This window comes from Denticeps clupeoides, unplaced genomic scaffold, assembly GCF_900700375.1.
Source record: "Denticeps clupeoides unplaced genomic scaffold, fDenClu1.1, whole genome shotgun sequence".
In the NCBI taxonomy this organism is placed as follows: Eukaryota; Metazoa; Chordata; class Actinopteri; order Clupeiformes; family Denticipitidae; genus Denticeps; species Denticeps clupeoides.
In genome coordinates this window covers 217,943-232,822 of record NW_021630098.1, presented here as the reverse complement: position 1 = coordinate 232,822, position 14,880 = coordinate 217,943, and the positions used below count along the sequence as shown (strand labels likewise).

The following is a 14,880-nucleotide window of genomic DNA, read 5'->3' as shown; positions in this document are numbered from 1 at the left end:
AATGAGTGCCCTTTTTATGTGTGTATACTAGGAATATAAATAATACATCACAACCATGCATCAGATTAAACACTGAAATTGACTTTTTGCCCCATCTCCAGCCCACTAGGGGTTGGATTCTCGCTCTTGTTGCATTGATGTTTTGTGGGGCAGTGGCGGCCTAGCAGATACAGAAATGGACTCATAATCAGAAGGTTGCAGGTTCAATCCCTGAAACACCAAGGTGCCACTGAGGTGCCACTGAGCAAAGCCCCGTCCTCACCTACTGCTCCCCGGGCGCCTGTCAGGGCTGCTGGGTTGTATGCACTATGTGCTGTGCTGTGTTTTACAATGACGATCACTTCACTTTCATACTGAGGAAGTGGTGGCCATAAACAGAAAGTAGCACTTATTTGTCTTTTTATTTTTACATTTAGAAGATGAAAAACCTATAATTAGTTTCACTACATCCTTTAAAAATGTATATACAATTTATATGCACACGGTGTCATCTTATGAAAAAAGTCAGTTTTTCAATGACTAATATTATCAATAAAAAACATAAAAAAAGAATGCTTTATTGCCCTACAAAGGGCAATCCAAAAACCTTTATTGAGAACAGCTAGACCAGCAGTAAGTGTGCTTACAAGATCTAGTAAAAGTCTTTTAATGAAATAATTTTGAACCACACTAGTGACCTGACATGGAGGGATAATAAATTGTGGGTTGGGTTTAATTATATTTCCTTCTTGTGCCTGCGGCCACAAACTGGCCCACAGCTGATAGTTTCCCGCTGGAGCTCTACGAAAAAGTGACCTCGGAGACGATGATGTGGTCCTCCAGGGCCGATCCACAGCCCATGCAGACTGCATCTCCCCTGGACTGGTCAACATCAATGTCGGTCCCACCTCAGGTCCTGCAGACCCTCATGATGGCTGCAAGGCTGGAGGGTCAAAGGGGACACCTCTGAAAGGGAAAACGAATCTGGATTAGCCACTGCAAATGCAGATACAATCACACACACCATTATGAATCTGGTAATATCTGTACACCCTAAAACCTCACAGATAAAGTGTCTATTATTAAACATCAGCACCATTGCAGTGGTATTAAATATATGACACCTGTAGTGTCACATAAGTGCGTGTGTGACCTGTAAATCTCCTTTGCCTTTACGTGTTCCACTAAGATGTGACATTATGATAATATCAGAGATATGTAAACGACGGGTTTAATGGCAGAGAAAGCCCCCAGTCCACGAAGATCTTCCAGGCAACATTACCAACCTGTTTACCATAGAATGCTATGAACGGAGATCCATGTATTAACCTCATCTGCTCATCCGGGTGAGCAGCCTTCTTTACTTCAGCATGAGATTACAATAAAATAAATAGGGTTTAAAAGTTTTGTGCCACTGAAAACTCACTTGTTTAGGCTAAAATAGGATGTGTAGAAATACTATCCTGTTTTCACTGTACAATTTGCCTTGGAACTTTACCCATATGCACATCCTTGCCAAGGTGAACAGTTTATCAAGGCCTTGCAAGATCCCCCTCCCCTTGGGTCTGATGTTATATTAGTAAGGTCATCCTTAATAGTTGTCCAAAAAGTTGAAACCTTATTTATATTACATGGAATTGTACATATTAATAAACCTATGTGCATTACAGCAAACATTCCCAATAAAATCTGAGGTAATATCACTGAAAATAAGCAGTCTCAGAATCCAATACGACCAGCCCAAAGGGATCCCGAGTCACACATTCACTGCCCAACAATGTGCTCATGTGTGTTCCCTCAGAGCTGCTCGGATTTTGGGTCAACACAAAAAAGCCATTTACTGATTGAGAGGTTGTCAGTAGCTGAAACGTTACTTCATGGAAGTGAAGTGATTGTTATATGTGATACACAGCATCACAACACACAGTGCACACAAATTTGTCCTCTGCATTTAACCCAACACCCTGATTGAGCAGTGGGCAGCCATGACAGGCGCCCGGCGAGCAGTGTGTGGGGACGGTGCTTTGCTCAGTGTCACCTCAGTGCTTGGCCACCACTGCCCCAGTGTACGGCACCATGTGCAGGTTTATCTGTGGATGAGTCCACTGACTTGTGTGACGATGCTCAGCTGTTAGTCTGTCGGGTATTTCAACACAGACCACAGAATTCTGTGAAGATCTTTTAGGGCTCACCTCACTTCAGACCAGAAGACATCTACATGGACATTAAGGAGCTGTTAACAGAGAGAGGACTAAAGCCAAAAAAGTGATTTTAATAACCGCAGATGGAGCCCCTGCTATGATAGGGAGAGAGAAAGGAGCTGTAGCGAGACTGAAAGAAGACAATCCTGAACTCACATCTTACCATTGCATCATTCACCAATCTGTCCTCAGTCTCTCCCTGTCAGACGAGCATGCTGAGGTGATGAATACAATGATGCAAATGATAATTTTTCTCAGGGCATCTTCTTCCTACCAGCATCACATCGAGAATTCCTCAGAGAAGTCGATGCTGATGATCTTTTGCTGCACGATAATGCGAAACAGCTCAGGAAAGGCAGGGTGTTAGCATGCTTGTGGTCCATTAGGAGGGAAGCAGCATCTTTTTTTGGTAGAACTAAGAAGTCAGAAGGCAAAAGAGTTTTCTCTCTTTTTACAAAATGAGAAACAGATGGACAATGTGACCTTTTTGGTTGATATCGCTTAACATTTGAATGATCTGAATTTGAGGCTACAATTCAGATCATTCAATTTGTGACCTGATGACATCTGTCTGCTCCTTTCAGAGGAAACGTCTTCATGGAAGACTTGCAGAGAGACTTCACGCACTTCCCAGCAGTGCAGGAACAGGTTCAGGGATGACGAGATGCTGTTTCTTTCGTTGGCTTTATTGATAAGCTGATTGTGAACTTTTTTTGCAGCCGTTTTTACAGCTTCAGCTTTGGACAGCAACTCACCACGTTCCTTCAGAATCCATTTCTCATCACTGCTGTCAGAGGGTTCTCAAAGGAAGTCAAACAGCACTTTGAATGGACAAATGCTGGATCCTCTCCAGATGGAATTGCTCGATCTCCAAGAAGATGTGGCCCTGAAAGAGCAGTTTGTAAGAACTGACCCTTCCACTTTCTGGCTTCAAATGGTTATTATGACAACTTTCCCTGGTCTGAGCAAAGTAGCCTTGTACATATTGACCATGATTGGCTCCACACACCACTGCAAGACAGCTTTCTCGACAATGAACATAATTAAAACTAAATATCGTTCCAGGCTCACAATCGAGCACCTCCACATGTGTATGAGAATGGCCCTGACTCCATTCAAGCCCAGGTTAAAAATCCTGGCAGGACAAGCTAGAGATCAACCCTCTCACTGAACAAAAAAGCAGGGGAATATAACAGGGGAAGAAAGTGAGCGTCTAAAATTGTTTAACTGTTAAAATTTGTTGGTTTATTTTCTATAAAAGTCTGCTGAGTCAAAATGTGACACAGAAAAGGGGAAATTCTCCCTTTATTTTTTTGAAGTTCAGAACTTTATTTAAAAATGCACAATTTTTATGCACAATTTCCTTTTATTATGAAATGCAGCCCTACTCTTTTTTTAGTAAACTATAAAACATGCATATCAGCAGTCATACATGTATGTTCAGTTCTGTGTAATGTGACAATAAATATTGTCAATGTTTTTTAATTGTTCTGAATTAATTTGATTTGACTTTCAGGTATTAATTACATCAAATGTTGATTAAATGAAAAATGAATAGGATACTATTCACACTAAACAGTTATAATCTTTGGGACTTTTGTTTCTAGAAATCTTTTCTAACTGGTCCTCTTTAAATTTAGTTGAATACCCCAGATGTAGCGCTTTATTTTCCTGACTTTTTGTCGAGCTGAACTATACAGGCGAAATCCGTGTGTTGCAGCATGTAACGATTCAAATAATGCGTAAGGCGCTCAGCAACGTGCGCACGGCATTTTGGGATCTGTAGTTTGTGTGCAATCAGCGCTTCATATCGCCGAGTTATATTAATAGATCTATACAAAGTAATCTCGCGGGATGTGACCCGCGAGTACCTTAAGGGCTCCTAATGAGTGCGCCTAATGAAATGTTTTTATTAGGCTATTTGTAAAAAAGGATGAGAATGTGGGAGATCGTGCGTAACTGCTTTTACAAAGCAGGATTTCTCTCTCTGAACGGGGCGCGTCTTTTTGGCGCATTACGGCAGATTCGTGAAAACTCGGCAGATTCTGGCACTGACTGTGGCGGAGACGTGAGGATGATGGCGACGGTGTCCGTGGCGTTCTAGACAGTTTTAACTCAGCAAGTAAAAAAAATGACACTACAAGCAGTGCGGCGCCTGGCGAAACCAGACCGGAGAGAAACAAAGAGCCAGAAAGGAAAGGAGGCGAGTTCCATCTGCGCCAAGCTGCGAGTCATCACCCCAACTTTGCACCTCTGAGTGAGTGATGTTGTCCCCTTCATTAATATTTCTTTATTCTTTATAGGTAGAATTTGGGGAAGTTATTGCACGTTGAAGGCAGTGAATGCTGTTACACAGTAAAGATGCATACAAATATACAAAAAAAGGTTTAATGTGAATTACACAGTTTAAAATAACTTCTAAAGTGGAGTTTGAGACCAATGCTCTATGGTAATGCAGCTTTGAGTTATTTAATTTGGAATGTTAACTAGTTTAGTAAATCAGTACGTTAGTTCTGTTGGTATTACATGAACTATAGAACTTTGTTATTTGTAGTAACTGTTTATTATCTGCGTCTAGAACCATTCTGAATGTACATTTATACAGGGGGTCACAGATGGTCCCGTTTCCTTCCAGTGTTGCGCAAACCACCAGTTTTTGGAAAGGCAGCGCATTTTTAAAAAGGAAATTGGGAGATGCTTCCAACCTCGCTGCCCGATGAGTTTATTTTAATCTGCCAGGATTTATGAACTGAACAATAACTTGGAGTGCCAGAACACACACACACACTAATTTCCCATTTTAGGTTTGAATCTGTTAAACTAGTTATATTTTAACACCCTTGTAATTATCACATTAGTTCCCATCCCGAAACTGAGATGAACAAGTACTGAGACAGAGACGTGAGACTGTGGGGAGATTATTTCAGTGTCAGATTACACTGCCGGCTTTTAACTGTGGAAAAGAAAAATGTAAATGAGATGCTTTGCTGCATAGATGCAGATGGAGTTAACCTTCATCTTCAGTGGTGTTTAATGTAGTATTCATGTGAATAAAATGAGCTTTAATTCCACCCCCCGTGGAGTGGGCCAGGGTCCACTGCGGACGACACAACATACAGGTAAAAGTGTTCTGTTTTTTTACACTACAGTTCAAACTTTGTGGATCATTCAGTAATTGACTTGTTTTTCGATTAAAAGTATAGAAAAATTACTGGGAAGATATTAAATAGTTATGGACAAACATTGAAATAATTATGTATTCAAACCCACATCTGTTGTGTCATGAAGGCCAATTTTGTTTCTTCATTCAGTGCTGTACTAAGATTATTGAAAGGGTTTTATAATAATCAATGATTTTTGGATCTTTGTCATTACACAGCATGCACATCAGACATGCACACAATGAAATGTGTCCTCTGCATTAACACCCCCCCATAGGTGATGAGGAAGCGGCCCCATAATCAGAAGGTTGCCACTGAAGTGACACTGAGCAAAGCACCGTCCCCACACACTGCTCCCCGGGCGCCTGCCATGGCTGCCCACTGCCGCAATAGAACAAGTGTCAGTCTCTTGTCAGCAGCCATCAGTGCCATGGACCTATCTGCCTGCTATTCCTCCTCCCAGGTAACACCTTGCTTCACCTTTTCATGTCCGGATAGCCATTAGTATTCTGCCTGTTTCAGATGCAACTCTGCTACACTCTGTACAGCCCCCAGCGTATGTTAACCCAGTACAGCAGCAACAGCTACTGCAGACACATATTTCTGTCATAATGTCCATGTTATAGCGTGTCATCCAATCCCATCCATGACCACCAGGTGGAGTTCTAACTAGAAGCACAGTAATGGAGGTTCCCACTCAGGCCTGTAATCAGGTACCTGATATTTTATGTTCCCAGCATGTAGATCTTCCTTCGGTTAGTTCCCAGTCACCCCAAGAACATACTGACGATGTATAGAAGACCCTTCATTTCCTAATTTCGTTCATGATGATCCTTTAGAGTTTGCTATAACTTCATCATGAATCTGAGCATAGCCCACTTCCATACAAACATGCTCTGACAGCCCTTCAGCAAAGATATGGGCAGCCCCACCACTTAGTATTGAGAGAAATAAGCACAATTCTTAATTGACCTCTGGTGCGCTCTGGTGACTCCAAACACTTCAGGGACTTTGCAGTACGGAGTCGGGTCTTAGTAGGCCTGATCCAGTCTCTGGACACTAATCAGGTAGCTGCAGAGTCAGGCAGTTCTTCACATGTACAGCAGCTCCTGGCCAAGCTCTCTTCAGACCTCATGGCAACCTTTGCCAGACATGCCCGCACAGCGAAGCCGGATACCTCCTACAACCTTGTGGGTTTTGCAGAGTGGCTTGAACAGGAATCTGAGTGCCAGATGGTGGCAGCTCAAGAGAGTCAGAGACCGAAACGAGAGCTGAATGTCACTGGTCTGTATAATGTTTTTCTTTCCTTACGATTTTTCTTGCCATTATAAGTGATCTCAAACTCTGAACGGTGCTGTGACCAGACCCTCAGTAACGTATGAAGGCCAGCACTGTATGGACAGTAGATCATTAAATCATCTGCACACGTCAGGTTATTGATTATAGTTCCACCGACTACACATCCATGTACACATTAAAAAGAAGAGATGACAGAACACTTCCTTTACTAACCACATGACAAACATCAAAAGGGACGGACACACAGTTACCCCATTTAACGCATTCACTGATGAGTGAATCAAACGGGTAGAATCTAAATTAAGGAGTTGGGGACCCCACTGTATTGTAACGTATAAAATAACGTTTCATGAGTCGCACAATCAAACTCTTTCCAGAACCTTCGGTACAGAGTCTGAATCCCCAAAAATAAGGATTTTAAAACATAAAATTTTAATTTAAAATATAAAAAAATAACCATTAAAATGACAACAGGAACAATAAGTCTCATAATCCACAGTAAAAAAAATAGATAAAAAAACAAATGCATGAATTTGGATGTGAATCATACAGATTCTGAATGTCCAAAAATGAATCTACTGCTGACTGTAAAGAAAATGCTAAATATCTAAATGCTAGTCATGAATTTGTAATGCTCTTCACGATTCTATCTATTATTAATTTCTATTTAATTTGACCAAATTGGTCTTTATTAGTTCCTTCATTTTAATGTATTAGGATTCTTTAAGGCAGGGGTGTCAAAATCGTGGTTCGCATCCCGTGAGATCACTTTAAATATTCGTTATTAAGGCCCAGCAATACAAAGCGCTAATAACACACAAACTTCAGATTCTCAGCGAACTCCGTTTTTCAGCAAAGTGTGCGCTGCATTATGGGATCTGTAGTTTGTACGTCATTAGGGCTTCAAAATTCAGGACTTCAGTGTCACCAGAATTTCTTTGAACTGAAAAAACAACCAATCACTACATCTAATGAGTGTTTAGTTGAACCTGCTAAAAAATCCTACCTGCTTGAGACTTTTTTTTAGAAGTGTTCACCAAAAAAATACCAGAAGTGTATCTCTACCCTCAATACAGATTTTTAATATCAAATTTGATGTGTAATATCAAGCTTTTTATTCTGGTTGCAATTTTACTGACTCAAACTTTATCACTGGTATCTGTTTCAGAAACATAATGAAGATGACAGTAGAAGTTCCTCTCGGACACCAGGGAACACATCACTCAGATGGCTCTCTAATACATCCTGCATGGCTATACATCCCTCCACCAGATTGTGGAATTCAAAGTGCCAGGAAGAAAGTATGAACACCGGTGGTGGAGATGAGGAGGAAACAAGGCCCACGGCTCCCATTCCAAACCAAGATGTCCACATGACCAATACTTCACACTGGCCAATAATGTAATAATAAAAAAGGGAAGGTGCAGGGTTCCTGGGTTCACAGGAATACCCAAAGTTATGTGCAAAAATGCAACGTACACCTTTTATTCCACAGCAGAGAATAACTGTTTTGAACATATTATGCACTACAAGTACATATGTTGTTTGTTCCTTTTTTAATTATTTCATGATTTTTATCAAATTTGAACTTAATCTCATGATCTTTGAGTTGAAAATTCTCAGTGATTTGGAATAACAAAAAAAAAGCCTGTTGTGGTTTGTTCATACTGTCAAGGCCGATCCAGGGGGTCTTTCACTGACATGGGGCTGGAGCTGGAAGCAGACTGTGGGGTGAATATACATGTGGGCAGAGCTTCATGGAAACAGGACAGGGGCAGAGGTGATCTGGAACAACTTCTGTTTGCCATGTTGATGCTCATGCAGCAGGGCAGGTATGTGAAAGAGTTCAGTAGCAGGCAGCGGCAACAGGTGGGAAGAAGTAGCAAGCATCTGGTCACCGTGGTGATGTGCACGCTGCAGCAAGGAGCCAGGCTGGAGACGGGGTTAAGGAGACTAGTTGTGGGGGTTCCTGTGTGTGCCCCTACCAACAGTGATATGTGCCTCAGCCACAAATAAAAAAAGGCAGAAGATTTTTCTGTTCAGTTATATTTATTTTTCCAGAGGCATTCATCCTCCATTCATATTTAATATTACTCAAGCATTAAATAAACACAAAACAATGTTTATGTCTTATTTCATCACAAGAAAAATAGCCCATCATTTAGATATGTGCAATTATGACTGGAATATCACAGGTTAATATTCATAAATCAGCAAGGAGTCACCGCGCTCACCTCACATTATACGTTCAGGTGATATATTTCCCAAAATATGAGTACATTCTGAGCACAAAACAAAACTTTATCGTCGCCAGTAAACTTTAAAAGCACGACTTCCCTCCTATAAAAACGCTGGCGCCATTTTACATTTACAGCATTCATCCCCTGATCCAGAGGAACTTGCAACCAGTAGTTACAGGGACAGTCCCAGCGTCACTTAAAATCGCATCATGACACAGCGCCACTAGAGTCACACATTACGGTGTAATGTCACGTAATACAGTGAAACACCCCACTTCTTGTCGCGGGGTTCAGCGCGACAAGTGGGCGTGGTTAACGCTGTCACTTCAGACGCGCAAACCGGACAAAACAGCGGCTTTCAGAGCGCACCATAATTCAGGAATAGGTGAGGAGGGGGAATAAAAAAGGGTTAAACACTTAGAGGGGCATGAGCAGGTAAAATAGTTCCATCGGTGAGCTCACCTGTAAAGGCCGAAGTGATTGAGGTGGCCTCACATTTTCCTGATCAAAATAAATGTCATTATGAAGGAAACACTGCGTGCACGAGTCGAAATAGCTTCTACCCTGTCTAGCAATTACTGGGCGACTGAGTTGTTCTAAAAACTGGACTTTACAACAAGTTTATTTATTACTGGTTTTAGTATTTAACTGCATGTATTACTTCTTATTACTACTTTAATGAAGCTTCATCAAATTACCAAATTAAAATAAAATCCTTATTTGCTTTATTTAAAATCGCCGTCGCGTTTTATAAGCGCCTCCGTGTTTAATGTTAGAATCGCGCTGCGCCGCACGTCGCGTCGGACGAGAACGTCGTTGTCATGGAAACGGAGTTTGTTGATTCTCAGAGCTGTAAAGCGACCGAGAGGAGCGACATCGTTTTTGGTGAGTAGAGAGTACAATGTTAAAATGTTATTTTTGCGTGGACCGGCTGGTTTGTGACCTCTAACCCTTCAGTGCGGGACCGGCGCCATGTTTTACTAATTAAAATAGTCTCCGTTTATCCAGCCGACATCGGTTTAGCTGCTCTTTCCAGAGCGAATAGGTTTATACTCGCAGCAACAGACTCTCAGACAACTATTCATACAGATATCCTCGTTTATTTATGTATTTCTGCTAATTCGCGGTTAATTTGCATATTTGGCAGCTTCACCTTCACAATTTTGAAAAACGGGGAGAAGCTACTTGGTGTAGTGAGCGAGTAGTACATGAAATAAAATCATTTCGCAGTCTGGTTGTGTGGCTGTAGTTTGCTGTGTTTGCCCGTGTACTTTTACTGCTCAGGAAGGTGAATTCAGGGTTTCTAGATGTACTCTCACTACAAATCACATGGTGACTAAAGAACTTAAAAAAAGCGACGTGCTCCGGTCAGTGACGTCATCATGTTTGTGTTTTAATTTAAACAGAGATAGAAGCAGATCAAAGTTAGCAGATTACGATATTCATCCGGATGGAGACCATGACAGAGCAGCGAGGAGGACCAGGACATCCAGGAATCGACAGCAGCAGGAAGACGACGGTCGGCCCAGACCCAGTTCAGCGGTGCGCGGCTGCGTATCTACTGGGTGCTCGGGCCTGGACTAAACCAACTGAGGGTAAAACTTCGCATGTTTTTTTGTGTTTTCTTGATTAATGATAAAAACCACTGATCCCTTCATTTACAGTTGAGTTTTGTGAAAGTGAGGTGATTGTGATTTCAGAATCAGTACAGTTTTAAAGTAAACAAGCAAATAATTCCCAGTTATCTTGTTAACTAAGTCTTACATGTTATTGTTGTAGATTTTACACTCGTGGTAAATCTTGTTATTGTCTCTGTTGAAGGTTTGGCTATTTTGATTGAGCCAATGCCCCTACCAGCAAAAAGGGCGAAGAAGGTGCAGCAATACCCTGCAGCCAGGAAGCCCCAGCGATACCCCAAGGCCGGAACGTCACAGGTCAACACGTTGACCAAGCTGCCCCTGAGGCGTACTGTAGCCAAGCCGCCTCTCCCCTACACTGCAGCCAAGAGGACCAGACCAGACAGCTTGTCCAGGAGGAACCAGACAAGCTGTCCTTACAGAAGACCCCAGCCTGGAACATCCACCATGCTGCCTCTGCCTGTCACCGCTGTGACCAGTTCACCAGAGGCAGGCATGAAGGCCACCGGGACGCAGCCAGACCCCACCACCACCTGGACCCAGCTGCCCCGGGACAAGCTGGTCCGTCTCTTCAGTGCTCAGATGGAAAAGCCGAATCCACCTGTGTGCTTTCCATCTGGGAGGAAACCGCCTTCTCGCCTCATGTCGACCAGCATGATATCAGAGCGAGAAGACATGAAGAGAGAAGCTCAGCAGCAGCTAGAAGAGGCGGCCAGGATCACGAGGGAGCAGCGACATCCAGGAACCAACAGCAGCAAGAGGACAGCGGTCGGCCCAGACCCAGTTCAGCGTCCTGCTGCTGCGTATCTACTGGGCGCTCGGACCTGGACGAAACCGACTGAGGGTAAAACTTCATGTGTTTTTGTGGTGTTTTAATTAATGTTTTTTTTTTTAAATATTGTGATCAACAGTTATATTCTAGTGAGAGTATTCTATACTCTGCTGAGGACCATTTGGAGATTTTTGTCACCACTGTCAAATTTTGGAGATTTTTGCCACCACCACCAAACCTGACAGTAGTGACGACTGACGCTGGGGACAAAAACCTAGTCTTTCACATGATATGCATAAGTTGTTCACATTATAAATATAGTTTGCCTTCTTTTGCTACTTCAGACCTCTTCTTTATCAGTATACATTAATGTCATTATCTAATCTAATATATATTTTTTAAAAACAGACAGTGTTGACATGTTATGGTTGTGAAAGTAGCTGTGTCCAAAATTATGAACAAGTTTAAGAGAAAAAGCGACCTTACAGGAACCCTGCACTAGAGCTGAATGTTCGAAAATGGGTCCTCAGGAATGTAGTTGACTTTGTAGTTGCCTGATTTTATTGCTTTTTATAAATATCTGACGGTGGTGACGATAATGTCGGTTTGAGAAGATTGTTATCTCCTATCGAAGGCCAATTGATTTTGTCAGCAGTGGCCAGAATATAATAATTTAAATTAATAATTTTTTTAGTACACCTAGAAAAGAAGCCTCACAAATGTGCAAAAGACACCCTGATTATTTTTATTCATGAAAATGTTTTTAATTTCTAACATAATGGCCACTTTTCTTAGTAGGTCATGTTTTTGCTAAAGTTTCAAGAATCAGTGTTTTCCATCCCAACATGCATTATAATTAATGTAAAGATTTCAGAATCAGCTCAGATTTAAAGTAAACGACAATTTTAACAAGCGCATAATTCCCAGTTATCTTGTTAAGTCTTACACGTTACTGTTGTAGATTTTACACTCGTGGTAAATCTTGTCTCTGTTGAAGGTTTGGCTATTTTGATTGAGCCAATGCCCCAACCATCAAAAAGGGCGAAGAAGTTGGAGCGACACCCTGCAGCCAGGAAGCCCCAGCGACACCCCAAGGCCGGGATGTCACAGGTCAACACGTTGACCAAGCCGCCTCTCCCCTACACTGCAGCCAGGAGGACCAGTCCAGGCACCTTGTCAGGCAGAGACAAGACGAGCTGTCCTTACAGAATACCTCAGCCTGGAACATCCACCGTGCTGCCTCTGCCTGTCACCGCTGTGACCAGTTCACCAGAGGCAGGCATGAAGGCCACCGGGACGCAGCCAGACCCCACCACCACCTGGACCCAGCTGCCCCGGGACAAGCTGGTCCGTCTCTTCAGCACACAGATGGAAAAGCCGAATCCACCTGTGTGCTTTCCATCTGGGAGGAAACCACCTTCTCGCCTCCTGTCGTCCAGCACGATATCAGAGCGAGAAGACAAGAAGAGAGAAGCTCAGCAGCAGCGAGAAGAGGCGGCCAGGATCACTCGTAATGGGATAGACTGCAGCGTACTGGCTGACCGCTGGCACTACCCTTACGTTTGGCCTAATTAATGGGGAAGGAAGTGAGAGGTAAGTTAGGAGATATGTAGTAAGTTAGGCCATAATAGTTATTAAGCTATATGTAATAAGTTAGATAATAATAGTATGTAGTAAGTTAGGAAGTAATAGTTAGTTAGTTATATGTAGTAAGTTAGGTTATAATAGTTATTAAGTTACCCCCTGGTCTGTCTCTACAGCAGTCGGATGGAAAAGCTGATTCCACCCAGTTCTGCAGCAAGGAGAACCAGGACATGCAGGAATCAACAGCAGCAAGAGGACAACGATCGGTCCAGACCCAGTTCAGCGTCCTGCTGCTGTGTATCTACTGGGTGCTCGGATCTGGACGAGCCGACTGAGGGTAAAACTTCACATGTGTTTTGTGGTGTTTTTCTTGCACAAATTAATGATATCAATAATTTTTTAAGTCATTTTTTGTCATTAAGCCTGATTGTCATTAAGTTATCTTGTCTTACATGTTACTATTAATCAGATGGAAAAGACAAATCCACCCAGTGCTGTGTGCTTTTCATCTGGGAGGAGCGAGAAGACATGAAGAGAGAAGCTCAGCAGCAGCAAGAAGAGGCGTCCAGGATCACTCGTAATGGGATAAACTGCAGCGTACTGGCTGACCGCTGGCACTACCCTTACGTTTGGCCTAATTAATGGGGAAGTAAGTGAGAGGTAAGTTAGGTAATATGTAGTAATTTAGGTTTGTAATAGTTGTTTAGTAAAATGTATTAAGTTAGGTTGTAATAGTTATTAAGTTATATGTAGTAAGTTAGATAATAATAGGTAGTATCTAGTTAGGTAAGTAGTAATAGTTATTAAGTTAAATTAAGTAAGATAGGTTGTGCTAGTTAGTAAGTAGTATGTAGCAAGTGAGGTAGTTATAGTTATTTAGTTATATGTAGTAAGTTATCTTATAATAGTTATTAAGTTACCCCCTGGTTTTTCTCTTCAGCACAAAGATGGAAAAGTCGAATCCACCAAGTGCTGTGTGCTTTTCATCTGGGAGGCAACCGCCTTCTCGCCTCACATCGTCCAGCATCATATCAGAGCGAGAAGACATGAAGAGAGAGGCCCAGCGACAGTAAGAAGAGGTGTCCAGGATCTGCAGCAGACTGGCTGACCACTGGCACTACCCTTAAATTTGGCCCAAGTAATGGGTAAGTATGTGAGAGGTAAGCTAGGTTTGTAATAGTTATTTAGTAATATGTGATATAATTGATATGATGTCTTTGTGTTTACGTGTGCTGTTCTAGTGACACGGTAGTACAGTGCTTGGAGCTGCTGCCTTATAGAAAGAAACTGGGTTCTAGTCCTGGCCCGGGTTCTTTCTGTGTGGAGTTTGCGCACACTGCCCGGGTTCACGTGGGTTTTTCTCCGGGTACTCCGGTTTCCCACACTCAGTACATTCAAAACATTATTTCCAATTTAGGCTTGGAAAACCCAAAATCTTCTTTTTCTATTTCTTCTTCTTCTTATTATTATTATTCCATTTTACAGAGCAACAATGATAACACTTTCAGCCTTTCAACCACCACACATTTCAACTATTCACCAGTTTAACCAATTCAACCACATTTAACCTTTCTTTTAATTCCTTCATCTCCACTCCTCCTTTTTTCTTTCCATCTCTGCTATTCATCCTCCATAACATGTTTAATTTTTGAACATGCTCCAAACCTCATCTGATTTCATGTGACGCATTGTGGCCAGGCCCAGTTAGCATTTTTTAATTTTTAGCATGCTAGCATTAGCATTACACTCTTCCTGTTCTTTCCTCTACTCTTTTTGCAATTTTATCTATTCCACAAAATTAACTAATTCTAAAACAATTCCACTCTTCCCTCTTAATCCTTTTATCCTATCGTTTTTTTAAACTTTCACTGCTTTCCAAGCCAAAATTGAGTTATAATTAGTTTAAATTGGCAGCTAAATTTAGTCAATCTACTGGTTGTTCTGTGAACCAGTATGAATTGGCAAACCAAACCAAAAACCCTGGTGGTGTATTGGTAACACATTCAC

The 14,880-nt window shown here is 41.9% G+C and overlaps 1 long non-coding RNA gene across 1 annotated transcript; it reads left to right on the top strand.

Annotated features, from left to right (window-relative positions):
• Positions 1-4,243: 4,243 nt before the first annotated feature.
• On the top strand, positions 4,244-8,507 carry LOC114783512 (uncharacterized). Its single transcript, XR_003748504.1, has 3 exons — positions 4,244-4,437; positions 5,619-5,804; positions 7,809-8,507. It is a non-coding gene; the product is annotated as an uncharacterized LOC114783512 (long non-coding RNA).
• The last annotated feature ends 6,373 nt before the right edge of the window (positions 8,508-14,880 follow it).